The sequence below is a fragment of the Mus musculus genome, chromosome 8 (genome assembly GCF_000001635.26).
Source record: "Mus musculus strain C57BL/6J chromosome 8, GRCm38.p6 C57BL/6J".
In the NCBI taxonomy this organism is placed as follows: Eukaryota; Metazoa; Chordata; class Mammalia; order Rodentia; family Muridae; genus Mus; species Mus musculus.
In genome coordinates this window covers 45,221,263-45,240,237 of record NC_000074.6, presented here as the reverse complement: position 1 = coordinate 45,240,237, position 18,975 = coordinate 45,221,263, and the positions used below count along the sequence as shown (strand labels likewise).

At 41.2% G+C, this 18,975-nt stretch overlaps 1 long non-coding RNA gene across 3 annotated transcripts in view; it reads right to left on the bottom strand.

The window, feature by feature from the left end:
- Gm30504 overlaps positions 1–18,975 on the bottom strand; it is a 233,251-nt gene that overhangs the window by 103,499 nt on the left and 110,777 nt on the right. The gene's annotated exons all lie outside the window — the stretch shown is intronic.

Sequence of the window (18,975 nt, the reverse complement as noted above, 5' to 3'; positions counted from 1 at the left end):
GTGTGTGTGCAGGGCAGTGGACCATCTTCAGGAGTCAATGCTCTCCTTCCATCATGTAAGGTCCAGGGATGGACATTAGGTGTTCAGATTTGGTGACAAATGTCTGTACCTTCTTAGCCACGTCACAAGCCAGCTGTTCCGATTTCCTACAGATGCTGGGAATCAAATCTGAGTCCTCGGGGTTGCCTGGCAAGCATCATTACTGACTGAGCTCTCCAGTGGCCTTGTCAGTCTTCTCTCTGCATTTTCCCAAACTGGCTTGGACAAGCACCATTGCAGGTGTTAAGTGCACACTTCCTAATTTCCACATGGGCCGAGTATAGGAGGAGCAATTTTCCAGGAAGTGGTCCCTTGAAGACACACCGTACTGATTTGCTTGCCTCGGAAAGTATCTCAGCGTAGCCTGCACTCTTTTTGCAGTGTTAGGGGAAAGTACAGGTGGATGGAGATAAGGAAGACAAGCCAAAACCTACCAAGATCTGCCAGTGAGTGGGAGTTTACAAAGCTGAGTAATGAATGTGCTGGACGGAAATGTGTGTTGAAATCGTACATACTACGGGGGGGGGGGGGGGGGTGGATAATTTGGGAGCAAATGTGGTTTCAATAGAGGCTGCAGCCTCCTCAAACAGTTCTCTGTATTCTGAGTACCTGACTTTTGTCCTCACATGGGGCAATAATGTAGTATTTGGACTTTGTCCCCGTACTTTTCAGTCAGCGTTGATAACTATACAAGTTGTCCAAATGAAAAGTATTTATTGTGCCCAATTATGTCAGAGTGTCTTGTTGAGCTTGGGGAACTGAAGCGCCAGCCAATAAATTATGAAGGTTTCATAAGGTTTTCTGTTGATTTAGTACGAACCGAAGAGAGGAGCTGCACAAAATCTATACTTTCAAACAAAGATGACCATGACACAAAGGGTTCTAAGAAATGACAACGAAGAAGAGTTAGCAGAAGCTAAGAGAGTGGCATGGAAAGGAAGTGGCCCCAAGCAAGACAAAGCAAAGACAGCAAACAAGCAAAAGCCAGAGATCGATGTCACTGAAATGGCACGAGCAGGCTGGATTCAAAATGCTTCTAGAGTAAGACAGAATTGACATCAAATGGGGTCACAACTTCACAACCCATGAACAAGCAGCGCCTTTTATAACCTATTTATTACATTTCACATAGGAAATCTTTTATAACCTATTTATTACATTTCACATAGGAAATTGAGGAGGCATTGCTGTCTTCTCTGAGAAGTATTTAAGGAATGTTTTCGTCTTAATTTTTTTTCAGAACAAGTGCAACATCTTAATTCTGAATATCTAGTACCTAGAAAATGCTATGAGCTATAAGGAATAAGAAATTACGCTGAGCAGATTCACATCTCCACACCAACAAGCTGCGAATCTGTATACTTTCTGGCACTTTTCTCACTTAATCTTCTCTCTCCTGGAGCTAGCTCTGAGTCCCACAGACAAGCTTCCTCTGTCTGTTACACAACAATGGATTCCACCGAAGTATTTTTCTGCCTTGGCCTGTAGAATGTTATTGTTTCAAACTATGCATTAGCTGTTTCTCTGGTCCCTAAGACTCACCCAACGGAAGAACTTCAGAGAGGCTTCTAAGTCCAGTCTCCTGTAACTTGACCCCCAACACTGGGGCCTGGTGGCCTGGAACCAGATGGCAGGACAGGAAGACATGAACTACTTCCTCCAGGTGTTTCCCACCTCCTGAAGTTTCCAGAGCATCCTGCCACCATGAGAGGCCACCAAGCAGAGGCCTATCGTTCAGTTTGTAAATACTTCGTTATTTGGCCACTAGATGGTGCCTTTATACTTCTCCATTGCCATCAAAAATCCAAGCAGGTGGACAGAACATAATCTGCAGGTTGAAACAAATTCTCTGTGAATGTAATATCAGGAGCTATTAAATCAAACTGCTTCAATTCCAAGGTACTTGACTTTTCAAATACAATATAATTGTTGTAAATATCTACCCCTTAGCAATATAATTGTACATATCTACTCCCTAGCGAGCAGCCTTTTTATATCGTACTTTCCTGAATCCCCAGCCCTGGCTTCCACTTTTCTTTACTAAGTAGCACCGAGCTGCCCTCCCCAGACACCTCTAGAACACAGTAGGAGTGCCATCAAAAATACTGCCATCTGCCATCTTCCTCCTACCGAGGCTCTGCACCATCTTGCCTGCTGTACTCCTCAAATCTCTCTTCAGGACAGCATCTTCTAAGCTGCCGAATCTACACTGTGATTACTTATAAGTAACGCTCAAATCATGCCATAGCGTTTTGGAAACAGGCTGACTAAGGACTTCAGTTGAAGGAAGTATACTTGGTTGTTGGTTGGCTGAATACCCTGCCAAGGGCGACCGCCGGTTACAGGTTTGACCTCCAGTGTGGCTGAATGAAGTGGCTCTGGAGTCTTTGGAGAAGTCAGATCTAGTGGGAGGTCTATGGAGGTGGAGGTGTGCCCCTCGAGGCAATAGTTGAACTCCAGTCTCTATGGTTCTCCACTTCCTAGCTCGAGGATTTGCTTCTAGCCCACACACTCCAGCCATGATACCCTGGCTACCCATTATCTCTATCTAGTTAGCATGTGCAGGCACTCAGCTTTAGAATGTGGTAAACAGAGAGATAATTAAAGCTCTCTCTACTTATTAAGAAGAGAGCTATAACTTTGTAGAGTAACACAAATCTGACTGGCACACCCCAAAACATATACATACATACATACATACATACATACAGCACATTCACGCACATGTATATGTATACACACATGCATACACACACATAGCACATGCACACATGCATACATACACAATACACACAGAGCACGTACACACACAGCATTTGTATTCATATACACACCCACATACTGCAATACAAACATGTATACACACATACACAATACACACACATACACATAGATACACAGACCACATACACACAGCATTTGCATACATACACACATAGCAATACAAACATACACACACATACATACACATACGGTACATGCATATTCATAGGCAGTTACAGGTTCAGTCACCCCAACACGCCTCTGTAAGAGGTCAGACCCCTCATTAGAGGTTTCCTACCAGCTGTGTTTCCCTGGCTCTTCCTTGCCCAATCTGACATAGTCACACACCAACCAGGGAGCTCGCAGAAACCAGTTTTTTTGAGGTTGAAGATTTGGGTATTTTGTGACTATGACACAGAAAGCCACTTAGAACTGCTGACCCGCCATCAGAATGAAGTTGTTCATCTCACATGAAAGTGAGACTGCCTGAGGTAGGGAAAGAACTCTCTGACTCATGGACCGTGTTTCTAAATGAGCCATCTAGCTAGGTGTTGGATAAAGCAAACGGGGATACTGATAACCAGACTGTTTAGGGGTCAAGAGACACTAGAGAAGTGTGAAATCCTCGGAGCTTCCATGAGAAACCCAGCAGAGGGCGCAGTAACTCTGCGTACAGAAGCTCTCAGCCTCCAAAAGAAGCAGAGAAACAGCTGGAAACCCACTCCCTGCTCGGTCTCATTTAACAGTCTCGTCTGCAGGGAGCCCTAAGGTACCAGTCTCAGCTGGAGCACCTATAACAAAGCCATAAATCAGCCCTTCCTCAGATCCTGCCCACAGTGTGGGAGATCAAGCTGTGCGGAGGCCCCTGACCAGATCCAGCGAACATCTGTGTGTCTGGCTCCCAGGCCTGTTTAGAGTGGCATGCTGTGGTGCCCTGCCTGGGAGGGGCAAGCAGGTTCAAATGCCCTGCCGAGCGAACAAGCAGAGAGGGAAGGCGGTGATCCCCACAGATATAAGGCCTTTCTAACCTATCCCTTCGAACAGATGCAGCTCTTCCCTTGTTGGCTGGAGAGAACGGTTCATCTGTCCAGATGTGAGACCAGCAGGTGTCAGTGGAATCCAGCTGGCTTTACTCCCTAGTCTGAAACTCCTTTTTTGCCTTGTCATTCTTGGACTTATGATGGCTGTTGTTGTTGGGATAGTGTTGTCATACCGATCTTAAGCTGGTGAGTAGATTGAGAGTGATTTTTCCAAGACAGTAGCTTTTCACTGATGTGAGGTGGGCTGCAGGGGCAATAGCCTTCTGTGGGTTTTCTCTTGTTAACTCGCATGTTATCAGCAGCACGAAACCCTGGCGAAGAATGACAAGCACTGAAGACAGTCATGTTTGCTCCTGCTCAGTATGTGAGAGCCCCAGCTCTCAGGTGCCCTGTTGTGCGCCTGGAACAGGAAGTATGCTGACAGGAGACACCTTGTTTTGACAGAGAGATCTGCAGACAGTGGAGGCCTGCGGCCCTAGCCACGGGTCTTATGGACAACACCAAAGGCCTGTGTGTGCCATTAATGTATGAAGATTATATGTATAAGATATATATGTGCATCGTATGTTTACAGATACATGTATATATGTATATGCTGTTTACATTTATATATGCATATAATCTACATACATAATGTATACAGATTGCTGATAGTCTCCTGTGGAAGTCCCCGTTTCCAGCAGTCACCAGCCTTCTTAGTCCCATCCTTTTGCTCCTTGTGACTTCTACTAACAATCCCCTGATATAGTTTTATTTATTTCTTATGTTTTGCGTATTAGTAGGTTTTCTGTGTTGCCGTGAGAAAGCACTTTCACCAAAAGCAAGTCACGGAAGAATGAGTTTATTTGGGCTTACAATTCCAGAGGCATGAAAGGCCTCCACTTCCTGTAGTGTCACACAGTAGTCAGTTTTCGGAGCTCCACTTCCCCGCCCACATAGCAACTCTTTAGCATGGTAATGAGGACAGGTGAGGGGACAGCTGAGTAGGAGTATGACTCAGCAAATCCATGCACAGATTTGGCTTTGATCTTTCCAACTTATCGTATTCACAGATGGATAGCTTGTGAGAGGGGGATGATTCCCTTTCAAATAAAGTATCAATCCTCCCAGTGTGAGCAATGTGGTAAATATTCAGCAAAAATAACCTTCTCTGCATATTTACCTCTTAGAGGGCGGCCAGGAAAGCCAGGTAGAAATAGATATACTACACCAAGAACACATCTGAGCGAGCAGTGCCTTCTGACAGCCTCTCGATCTTCAGTTATAAAGTTCATTTCAACTCAGTGCATATGGTGAGAAATCCTAGACTTCTTTTCATGCTGAATCGGTCACCAAAGCCTTTGCTTTCAACTTGACAATATCTGCATATGGCCACACATGTCACCGATATTCACTAGGGAGGTGTAAGCAAGCAGGTGTCCATTCCTAATGCAAAGACAGCACACGGAATTAGGATTCCACTGGAGTCCCAGCTAGGCAAACTGATGAGTTGACTTGGTGAGCCCACAGGATGTAAGTGAGGGGCTGTCTACAGGGCTTGGAGTGACACCAACCAGACACCATTGAGAAGTTCCATTCCATCATGGCCGATGACCTCATGGAAGCTATTCTTGGAGTCCCATTCTCACTTAACCCTGCACTTAATGTATACTCTACCATTCCAAAGTTATTTTGTAGCTGGGGAAGAAGACAAGGGGAAATAAGGCCTGGATTCCCACATGAGAGCCCTGTGAGCCCCTCACTTCTGTTCAGATTATTAACAGCTCTATTGACATTCCTATAGACCTACCTATCACTGCGTTGCTTTGCTTCCTTGGTTGTCATAGCTACCGGGCCAAAGTCATGATATAAAATACTTATCATTGTTGATTTTTCTGTCAACTTATCTGAATGCTCTACTACATGAATGAGGAAATAAGTCATCCTTCAGAAAGCCCATTGCACCACACTGGTAGGCATAGATATTTCTTTATAAAACCAGAGATACATACTTTAAGTCACAGTGTTTGTCTTTATCTTTGTCTTTCTTTCTCTCTTTCGTTCTCTCTTTCTTTCTTTCTTTCTTTCTTTCTTTCTTTCTTTCTTTCTTTCTTTCTTTTTTGTTTTTTCCGAGACAGGGTTTCTCTGTATAGCCCTGGCTGTCCTGGAACTCACTTTGTAGACTAGGCTGGCCTCGAACTCAGAAATCTGCCTGCCTCTGCCTCCCAAGTGCTGGGACTAAAGGCGTGCGCCACCACACCCGGGTCTTCACAGTGTTTTTCTATTCCCCATGCTTGTTCATGGAAATTCAGGTTAGGTATATTTTTTTTCCTAAGACAAGGTATGTTCCCTGAAAGATTTGTGCACAAGAGACAGCCATCACTCCCAAATGAAAGCATTAATGTTCATATGGCAAACTAGAGGCTTCATGAATTTGTCTAGTCCCCAGAGAGATTCTAGTGAAGGTTAATCAGATGTTGAGATTGCAAACCTTGGTGAGTAAAGGTTGAGATGGGTTTGAAAGGTGTTTTGAAATAAAGAAGAATAAAATGATGCTGTTTCCGTCATCCTACCTGTACCCGACACCCCAGTCAGAGGAGCTACATGAGCTATGCCAGATACTGTTAACACTGAGTCACTCTGCAGAAAAGGGATGAGAGAGATGGACTCGGGCAGGACCTGAAAGCATCAGGCTCTCCATCTGGATATTAATAACATTTCACTGGAAAACTCAGACACTTGTATTTAGGGACGTTAGTGCTGGTATCAGAGTTATTAAGGTCAGAGCCTGTGCTCTGTCAGCTCTAACATGCACCACCCATCTTCAAGGAGCCAGTTGAAGACATAAGTTACAGTAAACGTAAATGAATAAAGAAAGGGGGAATTCATTCAGTGAGGCACTTGGAGAAGAACAAAGGAGTCCAGTGTGCCACACCCTGTCTGCCCTCAGGGTGTTAACATGATGATCTGTTTAAGTAGCAAGTCAGAGGCATGCATAATTAAGTAACCTTGGTTAGGGTGTGGTTCTGCCTGTTGCTATGGTCACAGTACCAATCTGCTACGAGGTCTCCTGCAAGAGGTGATTCTCTTTTTATTATTATTATATGTAAGTACTCTGTAGCTGTCTTCAGACACCCCAGAAGAGGGCATCGTTATGGATGGTTTTGAGCCATCATGTGGTTGCTGGGATTTGAACTCATGACCTTCAGAAGAGCAGTTGGTGCTCTTAACCACTGAGCCATCTCTCCAGCCCCCGCAAGCTGTGATTCTTACCTGGAGATAAGTTCTAGCTCTGGCTAGTTCCTGGGCCTCAGACTCTGCTGCATCGGGAGACTCTACAGAAATTCTGATTCCTTGGAGTCCCTTGTCACAGTGCTCTGATCACCAGCTGAGGCTTACAAGAGGGTCTTTGGGTCACCAGCGTTCTTGCCAGGATGATTACAATGGCTTGCATCTGATGAGAGTCTTTGTTGTGAAGTGCAAAGTTGGCTCTTAAATGGGTTCACATTCTATAGCAGCTCTCCCCACCCATGCTGTAAAACAAGCTTACCAGTTGTCTTATTAATCTTCCTCCTATCAATGACTTGATAATGCTTGCACTGTGTGAGATCAAGCCCTTGTGGTAGACTGAGACCTTTCTGCCTCTTCTATGGCTGTGGCTGCCATGGCTCTTCATGGCCTATGGCTGCCATGATTTCTGAGTTTTGGGGCAGCTGGAAATGGGACAATCCTTCCCTTAGTAGACCCCACCCCCATTAAGGCTCTTTCTTTTCTAAGAAAAGTCTTTTAAATTCATTTGTGCTTTATGTACTGGCTTCTATGATGAATGGAGCCTCACCAACAAAAATGCACCCCAGACACGTTTCTAACTGTATCAATAGAGAGCACAGAGCCTCTTTTAATGATAATAAATTTGCCCACAGTTTTAAATGCTCACACAACTCTTTCCCTTGAGAAATAGCTTAACTTTCACGCATTCCTTTCTGCTCTGCTCTTTGTCCTAGTTTTCCCAGTCAACCTGATATGTATGCGCAGACAGCAGTCACCGTGCCACAGTGTGAATGTTTTGCTGCTGTGAAGTCTCTGCCAAGCTACCTAATCCACCTGCATTGACAATTCTAGGACAAAGGATAAAATGTACACAAATCCTCCCTAGAATGTAACATTAATGGAAAGGCTTCTAGTCGAATTCCCAATAAAATCTTTGTTTCCATTTGGAAATTCATGATCATAGTACTCACTGTCTATAGTTTTATTAGAACTCTCTACTTTATCCACATCAGGATCAACCATTAAGTTCTTCTCATATAAAAACCCTGACTGGCTTTTCCCCCACCTCTTCCTTCCCCCTATACCCACCCAAATTCCTCCTCCTCCTTCTCCTCCATGTAGTACAGGCTGGCTTCAAACTTACTATGTAGCTAAAAAGGACTCTGAACTCCTTGTCCTTGTGGCCTCCACATCTTGAGTGCTGGATAGTCTAGAACTCTTGTGGCCCACAGAGCCACAAGATTTTCTGAAAACCAGTTTCAGAACCATATAGTCAAATTTATTCATAGGAACAACCCTACTTTTCTGGTAGCCATTTCCACATTCGTTGCTTTCTTGTTTCTGTGACCCCAGTACTTGGTTGGAACAACCTATGGGAGTAATGGTTTATTTGACTCCTGGTTGCAGAGATGTTCACTCTATCATGGCAGTCCAGGAAACACCAAATGCAGCAAGAACCAGGGGCTAAATATAACACTCAAAGGCCTTCTCTTGCTAACCTGCTTTTTTGAGCTAAACCTTACCTTCCAAGGTCTCCAAAGTCTCTTAAAATAGTGCCATCAACCAGAGAAAAATACATTCAAAATATGCATAATCCTGTTGGAGCCATTTCATATTTAAATTATAGCATATATGTATGCTATCTATACACTGGCTTTTAATCTTCATATAAGAGCTGGATGCTTTGTGAAATCCTTTTATAATTGCCCTGGCAGTGGCATCTAATGTAAAGTGAATAAAGTGGCTACAGTTATCATCTTCCTTTCGCTCTTGATCTCGAGGGGAGAGCATTTATTCGTGACCCATTAAATGTGACATTACCTGTGTTTTCCACAGATGCTTTTTATCAAGTGGAGAAGGGTCCCCTTATTGGTAGATTGTAAGCATTTTTATTGTGGAAAGGTGTTGGATTCTGCTGAGTGCTTTCTTTCTTTCTTTTTTTTTTTTTTTTTTTTTTTTGCAGCTATTAAGATCATCACAATGTTTTCTCCCTTATTCTATTACCACGTGTTACACTGATTGGTTTGGGGATGTGAAACAACCTGTGTGTTAACTACAATAAAATCCTCTTGGTCGCAGCATCTAGTCTTCGTTGCATATCGTTTGATTCACTTTGCCAATATTTTGTTGGAGGTATCTTAGTCTGTAAGTGATGGCAGCAAGTGGCTTTGCTTTACGGGGACACCTCTGGCTCAGCTGTTGGAATGACTGTGGTTGTAGAGAGAGAGGCAGGAAGAAAGCCCTTCGTTCCTGTTTCAAAGATGCTATGAAGAATTGATGTGGGCTTTTAATTTTTTAAATGTATAACCCAAGCCCTTTGGCTTTGGGAATCATTTTGTGAAATATTTCAAATTAACAGTGTAATTTCTTAGTGAAGTATAGGTCTATTTGGGTTTGTGTACATTTTTTTTTGAATAAGTTTCAGTAGCTGGATGTTTCACTTCATCTACTTTACCTGAGTTGGGTTCTTTGTGGCAGACTCTTTTATTCCCACAAGGTCACTACCAATCTCTCCCCTGTAAGTCTCAGCCTTAGTAACATGTGCCTTTTCTCTATTTTTTTTTTCCTGTTGGGACTCACCAAAGGTTTATTGACTGTAGTGTCTCAAAAAGCCCAGATATTCATATTGATTTGTTTTTCTATTCTTTCATTTATTGTCCCTCAAATCTTTATTACTTTCTTCCCCCTGCTTGGTCTAATTTATTTTAATCCCTAATATACCAAAGTATATAATACTTTTTCTCATTTTCCTTGAGGACTTTTTGACTACACATCTATGAATTCCAGTTCCATTTGATGGAACTACTGTCAGGATAGCATCCTGTGCTTTAAAACACATTGTTTATTTTTCCTCTCAAGGTATTAAATTTTTCTGCTAACTCCATTATATTATATAACTGGAATTTTGTAGCCTCAGTATAAAAGATTCTACTGCATTTATATTGATGTCTTTGAATCTCAATCTATCCATTTTAATGGGAAGTAGAATATATCTACCTACATGTTGCCAACTATTTATTCATGAGAAAAAACTATGCTTAGTTTTATTTTGTAAATAAGAAGATTGAATTAAATGAATATAAAGAGCTTGAGAATACGTAAGACATAGACTAGAAAGTACAGTCCCATGCTGTCTGGTTCCCATGCTTACTGGGTCATAAAATGATGCACAGTTTCCGTTTTTTGATAAACATCGTTAACCAGTGGGAAAGTGAGTACAAGAAATTCACACATAAGTGTAAACTGGAAATTTGTAACATTGTTCTTAGTCCACCCACAAAAGTGTTACCCAGGCTTCCTGGGAACATCTATCTCAGCCATGGGATATGGGCAGAGTGTAAGTAAATTCATCACTGAGATGTTTGTTCATTCTCTCACTCAACAAACATTTCTTGACCTGACCCTTACATGGCTGACACCATTGTAGGCACCAGAATTAAATGAGTGTGTATTTTGTGCTAATGATAGAAATATTCAATCCATTTCAATGCAACCTCATTTCCCCTTTTTAGATGACTTTGTGGTAACTGAAGGAGTGTCAACCAGGAAGTCTTAATGGATACTTAATGTTTTATGTATAACTAACCAAATACAATGGAATTCTGTTTGGATTTTTCAGAACAATTTAGAATTCCTCAGTGCTAAATATATTTCACATCCCCTTGATTCCAGAACATAACCACTTCCATGAGTGCGGTCAACATAAGATTAGGAACTACACTCTTTTTTTATTGAATATTTTCTTTATTTACATGTCAAATGTTATCCCCTTTCCCGGTTTCCCCCTTGAGGAAACCCCCATCCCATCCTCCCTCCCCCTGCTATGAGCATATGCCTCTGTATTTGCAAGGCTCTGGCAGGGCCTCTCAGGAGAGAACTATATCAGGTTCCTGTCAGCAAACACTTCTTGGCATCCACAATAGTGTCTGGGTTTGGTAACTGTATATGGTTGTATACGGGTTGAAACCCCAGGTGAGATGGTCTCTGGATGGCCTTTCCTTCAGTCTCTGCTCTACACTTTATCTCTACATTTGCTCCTGTGAGTATTTTGTTCTCCTTCTAAGGAGGACTGAAGCACCCACACTTTGGTCTGCCTTCTTCTTGAGCTTCATGTGGTCTGTAAATTATATCTTGAGTATTTGGAGCTTTTGGGCTAATATCCACTTATCAGTGAGTGCATAGCTCGTGTGTTCTTTTGTGAATGGGTAATCTCACTCAGGATGATATTTTCTAGTTCCATCCATTTGCCTAAGAATTTCATGAATTCATCATTTTTAATAGCTGAGTAAATAGCTATTACACAATAGCTCCATTGTGTAAATTTACCACATTTTCTGTGTTCGTTCCTCTGTTGACGGACATCTGGGTTCTTTTAGGCTTCTGGATACTATAAATAAGGCTGCTTTGAACATAGTGGAGCATGTTCTTATTACATGTTGGAGCATCTTCTGGGTTTATGCCCAGGAGTGGTATAGCTGGGTCCTCAGATAGTACTATGTCCAATTTTCTGAGGAACTGCTAAACTGATTTCCAGAGTGGTTGTACCAGCTTGCAATCCTACCAGCAATTTCTTTCTCCACATCCTCGCCAGTATCTGCTGTCACCTGAGTTTTTGATTTTAGCCATTCTGACTGGTGTGAAGTGGCCCTACCTAAACATAGAGCAACATACAGAAAACATACAGCAAACCAGTAGCCAACATCAAACTAAATGGAGAGAAACTTGAAGCAATCCTACTGAAATCAGGGGCTAGACAAGGCTGCCCACCCTCTCCCTATCTATCCAATATAGTACTTGAAGTTCTAGCTAGAGCAATTAAACAACAAAAGGAGGTCAGAGGAGTAGAAATTGGAAAGGAAGAAGTCAAAATATCACTATTTGCAGATGATATGGTTGTATACTTAAGTGACCCCAAAAATTCCACCAGAGAACTCTTAAAGCTGATAAACAACTTCAGCAAAGTGGTCAGATATAAAACTAACTCAAACAAATCAGTAGCCTTCCTCTACTCAAAGAATAAACAGGTTGAGAAAGAAATTAGGGAAACAACACCCTTCACAATAGTCACAAATAATATGAAATACCTTGGTGTGAAAGATCTGTGTGACAAGAACTTCATGTCTCTGAAAAAAGAAATTGAAGAAGATCTCAGAAGATGGAAAGATCTCCCGTGCTCAGGGATTGGCAGTATTAATATAGTAAAAATGGCTATCTTGCCAAAAGCAATCTACAGATTCAATGCAATCCCCATCCAAGTTAATTCTTCATAGAGTTAGAAACAACAATTTGCAAATTCATTTGGAATGACAAAACAAAAAAAAACCAAAACAACAACAACAACAATAACAACAAAAAACAGGATAGAAAAAACTATTCTCAACAGTAAAAGAACTTTTGGGGGAATCACCATCCCTGACCTCAAGCTGTACTACAGAGCAATTGTGATAAAAACTGCATGGTGCTGGTACTGTGACAGACAGGTAGATCAATGGAATAGAACTGAAGAACCAGAAAGGACCCCCCCCCCCCCCACGCACGTGATCATTGACCAAGGAGCTAAAAAACATCCAGTGGAAAAAAAGACAGCATTTTTAACAAATGGTGCTGGTTCAACTGGCAGTCAGTATGTAGAAAAATGCAAATCGACCTATTCTTACCTCCTTGTACAAAGTTCAAATCCAAGTGGATCAAGGACCTCTGCATAAAACCAGAAATACTGGAACTTATAGAGGAAAAAGTGGGGAAGAGCCTCAAACACATGGGCACAGAGGAAAATTCCTGAACAGAACACCAATGGCTTATGCTCTAAGATCAAGAATCAAAATATAGGACCTCATAAAATTGCAAAGCTTCTGTAAGGCAAAGGACACTGTCAATAGGACAAAATGGCAACCAACAGATTGGGAAAAGATCTTTATCAATCCTACATCCAGTAGAGGACTAATATCCAAAATACACAAAGAGCTTAAGAAGTTAGACTCCCCAAAATCAAATAACCCTATTAAAAATGGGGTAAAGAGCTAAACAAAGAATTTTCAATTGAGGGATATCCAATGGTAAGAAGTACCTAAAGAAATGTTCAACATCCTTAGTCATCAGGGAAATGCAAATCAAAAGAACTCTGAGATTCCTCAAAACTTTTTGAGACACAGCCCTGCCTTTGACCCACATTGCTGGCCTGTAGAGACTTCTTCAAACAGGCGTTTGTGTCTCTAACACAGTGTATCTCCATCAGTTTCCCCTGCTTTGCCTCTGTTGTCAAATTTGGAAACTAAGCAGGACGAGGTAATGTCAGCCTGTAATTCCAGCTATTGATCTGGACTGTGAGGAATGAAGCCTGCAGGCCCAGGTTCACCTGCTGGGACTGCAAGCTGAGACTTTGATCCTGTTTTAAAGAAAAGCAAGAACTATTGTCTTCTTTACTTAAAATCCTCATGGCCCCCACCCTCTGTCAATGTGTCAGCGTGACAAGTAAGGTGTCCAATCCTCCTCACCGTCTCTTCAGTTTTGATTCCTGACACCCCTGCCATTAACACCGCAGCAAAATCTAGTCTCTTCTCCTTTTGAAAGTATCTCGTTGCTTCAGTGTCCCTGACATTTTATGGTGTAGTGCCTTTAATTGAAGTGAGATGTTTGCCTTCAAGTGCCCTACTAAGTCTGACCTTACTGAGGAAAAGAGGTCGTGGGTTCTGCCCATCTATTCCCAACAGTGTGCATGGTTTCCCACATCCATGAATACCAGGTGGAAGGCTGATTATTCTGTGTGTGGGAAAGAAGAGTAGTGGTAACGACATCAAAACCCACTTCTGGGTATGTTAGGATTGAGGGTTTTATTCTCCCATAATGAGAGGGTGTTGCAAGTCATTTTAGGGGTGGAGAGAAAACGTAGAAAACATGAGATGGCAGGAGAAAGCTCATTTTTTCCCCATACTTTTCCTACCTTCCATTCAAATACTAGAGACATTCATTTAAATATGTGAACTGGTTATAAACGTATTTATTTATATACTTATAGACGCTGAGATTGACAAGAGCTGTGTTTCATGGACTCCGGTTCACATTAGCCAAATTCTCTCAACTGTTGCCAATCCCAGTCCCAGGGTCTCAGTTACACATTAAAACTAATTTTAGCAGGGCAGAGCACACCTTTAATCCCACAGGGAGGCCAGCTTTGACAGCATGCCTTCCAATTAGCAATTGATGCTTCTATCTTTATAGACTTAATAGTTCATGTTTGTCATTGAATAATATTACACGCTTCCATTTATTTATCCACTAATCTACAGAATTACACCCTGGCTGTTGACAGATTTCCTGTGCTTTTTTAATAAAGAAGCAGTGAATGTTCACAGCTATAAGAGAATTTTTAAATCAGTTGGGTAATTCTCTTGGAGTACAATGGCTTGATTGCATGGTATAACCATATTTACCTCTGTAAAACATGTCTAAACCATTTTAACAGTTGCTATGCTTGTTTCCATTATGAATAATTGAGAACTAGAGTGACTTTTGCTTCAAATATGCAATTACAAAAAGAATTACAAAACTTACAAGTTCTCTGTTTAATTTATTATTATTGCATGTTCATGTGTGTTATATGTGTGCATTATATATGTGTATTCATGGTGTGGGGTGTGCACAATACTCTGTAGAATGCAAGTGCACACATGCGCATTTATGGAAAGTCCAACATTGATATCAGATGCCTGCTTTAATCATTCTACATTATGTATATTGAGACAGAGTCTCTCACTGAACCTGAAACCTGCTGGTTCTGCTAGTGTGGCTAGCCAGCATGGTCTTAGGATTCTCCATCTTCAGTACCCATGTGTTAGGACTGCAGGCCCATCTGGCTTTGATGTGAGTTCTAGAGATCTATACTCTGGTCTTCATACTTGCATGACAAGTGATTTTAAGTGCTCAGCTATATCCCACTCTCCTATTTTTATTTGTAGCAATTTGGATGTGTAATTTTGATAGCGTATCTTTCTTTTTCTTTTCTTTTTATATGACTTCTGGGTGGGGTCTTACTATGTAGTTCATGAGTCTCCTGCTTCAGTCTCCCATGTGGTAGGATAACATTTTATGCTCCAACCATATGTATTACTAGTATTTCATAGTTTATATTTTCTGGCCATCTATAATGGTAAAATATGTTCATGTGCTTAATTGTTGATGAAGTATCTTTCAGATCATTTCTCATTTTTTTATGAGGTTGTGTAAAGTTTTGAACAGAAAGTGTTGCCCACAGGTTTATTCACATGAGGCTTGTACCTCAGTAAATGGCTCTTTCTGGGGAGTATGGTGGTTTGAATATGCTTGGCCCAGGGAATGGCACTCTTAGAAGATATGGCCCTATTGGAGTAGGTATGGCCTTGTTGGAGAGGGTGTATCACTATGGGCATGGGCGTTAAGACCCTCATCCCAGCTGCCTGGAAGCCAGTATTCTGCTGGAAGCCTTCAGATGAAGATGTAGAACTCTCAGCTCCTCCTGAATCATGCCTGCCTGGATGCTGCCATGCTCCTGCCTTGATGATAGTAGACTGAACCTCTGAACCTATAAGCTAGCCCTAATTAAATGTTATCCTTAAAAGAGTTGCCTCGGTCACGGTATCTGTTCACAGCAATGAAACCCAAACTAAGACAGGGAGATCATTGGAACTTTCAAAAAAATTAGCTGGAAAAAGTAGGGTATGCTGTCCCTGATTCCTTATTTTCCTTCCCTGGCCAACATGGGATATATAGGTTTTGCTATACATTCCAGTGGCCACTGTGTTCTGGCTCATTTCAGGCCCAAAGGAAGCTGACCTGGGACTAAAACTTATGAAACTGCGAGCCAATCATACCTCTCCCCCACTTAGAGCATTTCTGTCAGCTTTTTGTCACGGTGATGGGAGCCAACAGAGGTTGTTTACTTCATGTTACTGACTGTTAAGGGGACTTTATTATTATTTTTTATTTATCTATTATATGAATCTTATCCCCAAACTTTGGATTGCTTTCTGTAGAGGAGAAACCTAGGTTTTTATATAATCTGCTTTACCTATTTTTGTTTCATGGTTTGTGCTTTTGGAATTATATATGACAATTCTTACCAAAGGCTATTAAACTATTTTTATCATCTTCTGAAAAGTTTATAGTCTTGCATTCCATAGCTATGATTACAACCCACTTTAACTTTACACACACACACAAACCACACATATGTATGTATATATATATATATGTATATATATATATATATATATACATCATATATATATATATATATATATATATCATATATATATATATATATATATATATATCCAACATTCTTCTCTCTAGTTATATCTAAAGAGGTTTGGTTAGCATGATGGTAAATATTTATTATCAACTGTATCTAGAATCACCTAAGAGACACACCTCTAAACAAATCTGAAAACATTAGAAAGGAGGTTTAGTTGAAAGATAACCCATCCTTAATGTGGATCACATCATCCCATGAACTTAAGTTCCAGGCTGAACAGTAAAGTGGAGACACATGGAAAGCCAGCATTCCTTTCTCTCTGCTTGTGACTGTTGATGCAACGTGACCTGCCACCTCACAGTCCTGCCATGACTTCAGCCAAGATGGACTCTATCTTCCCAAACCATGGGCCACAGGAAACTCTTTCTTCCTTAATTAGCATTTGATAGGCATTTATCACAGCAATGACAAAAGTAACTATGTAGCCAACAAGGCCTGAAGAATTGGAAGAGAGGAGGAAGACTTGGAGCCAGTGGAGAGGAGTTGGGAGAAAGAAAGGACACTGAAGAGTACAGCTGGACAGAGCCAAGTATAGAGGAGGAAACGGACTCTACATTTAAGAATAAGAATCAAGGATCTGGTCCAGAGCATCCCATGAATGTTGTCATGATGGGGTGAACTCATATATATTTGGGGATCCCAGCAGTTCCCTCTACCTGCCTTTCTTCCCTCCTTCTTTCCCTCTCTTCCTCTCTCATTTACTTTCTTCAGTTTGGTTTTATATGATGCTGAGGGAGTATTCCAGAATTACCCTACCTGTAAGGTCACCATACTCGCCGTACATGGCATTAAAACTGAATTATGTCTGGCCATTGACACATGCCTGTAATTCCCAGTACTTGGAGTAGGAAGCAGGAGAATCAGGAATTCAAAAACAACCCTGGCTGCATAGTGAATTTAAGACCGGCATCATTTATATGAGAAACTGACTTTTAAAAATACCAAACAATCCCCAAATGCATGCATTAGGATGATCAACAGTAGCAGTTTTATTAAACCCTTACTATGATGTTAGTGCTATATTGCTTTAATAAAGATTATCTTATTTAATATTTTTAATAATGTGCAAACATTATTAGTTAATATTTCCAACATTTTATAAATTAATAAACTTAGTCAAGGACTGGCTGGATAACATGTGTGTGGACAGCCACTCTGTAAGGAGCAGGGTTGGTTGGCGGCCTGCTCTGGCTTTATCCATAACACTCTACTCCCCTGCCACCGGGCTTGCTCCCACTGAAGTGAAGAGATTCTGAATCAATCTACTGAATATTAATATTATTTTCTCCATGAGGGAGAAAGTTTTAAATATGCTGAGCAGAGTTGGCTCATATACTATGAATTGTAAATTTGTAGAGAACGGATTGACAGATAACGGAAAAGCTTCACTTGGTAAAACTAAGAAATGGGGAAATTAGGACTCTGTGAAGTTCAGCAAACAAAGGCCAAAAGTTTGAATATTCTCATGCCATAGTTCAACTTCCTTTCCTTCTGTTTAATCATGTTCTCTTCCCTAGCACAAAGGGCAGAGAATAATACTTTCTCACACACCGTGACTTGCGAATCTTTCATGCATATGCATAATGTATATATGTATATCTGTATTATGTATATTATGCCCATGCAACACACACACACACACACACACACACACACACACACATAGCCAGAAGGATTTTTTTGTTAGTAATAAGGTAGTTAAACCGCCTAGAAATTTGGTCCCCAGCTATGAGAGTAGACATTTGGACTGATACAGAGAATCAATTGGAATCATAAAGTACTGCTCTTAATTCAGAGAGGATCTCACCCAAATGGCTTTTGCTGTTGCAGCCACACAGGTGAGAAGGGAGTGGCTAAAGTGATATAACCTAATCCTGGTTAATGGGTCCCTCTCTCCCTCTTTGTCTAGCTGAAATGACAAACCGTTTATTTATCATACCTACTTTCTCATAACCCACACTGACAAATGACCAAAGATTACTTTTTACTAATTCTTAGAGAAAAATAACCCCATTTTTCTCAGACTAGAAGCTGAAGATCGCCAGTGAAACAGATACCAACCCTATTGAAGGTTTTATTTCAATCTTTCATTTAGTTAACATGAAGGATTCGGGCTTTTACAGTGTTGACTGTGGCAAAGAGCTTGGTAATGGATTCTCTCAGTAGTTACAGAGTACCTGGGCTGAAGTTGAAGTGGGGTGGAGTACTTTAGAAGCAGCTCTTACATCAGTGTCTCCAGGACTGAAAATGAAAGAGAGGAGAAAAAGCTGCTTCTGTTTATCTACTGTTTCTATGTCAAGGGCATTGAGCTTTCCTGTTCTATTCATTTTGAGGCAGAGGAGTTAAACCCATGTCAGCAATTGTGGCTTCTTGAGGGATTTATTGCTAGGGTTGGCAGTTCAAAGTTATTCATGGAATTCCTACACTGAGTGTGGGTAGGGTCATCCAGCAGATATTGCAACAGACAAAGATGTATCTGGCTGATTTATGCTAGCAAAATAGAAGCCTATGCATTCTAAGATTTTTCTTTTTAATCTTATTGAAAGAAGATATGTTTTTTATCACATAATACATCATGGTTAGTTTCCACCTCCC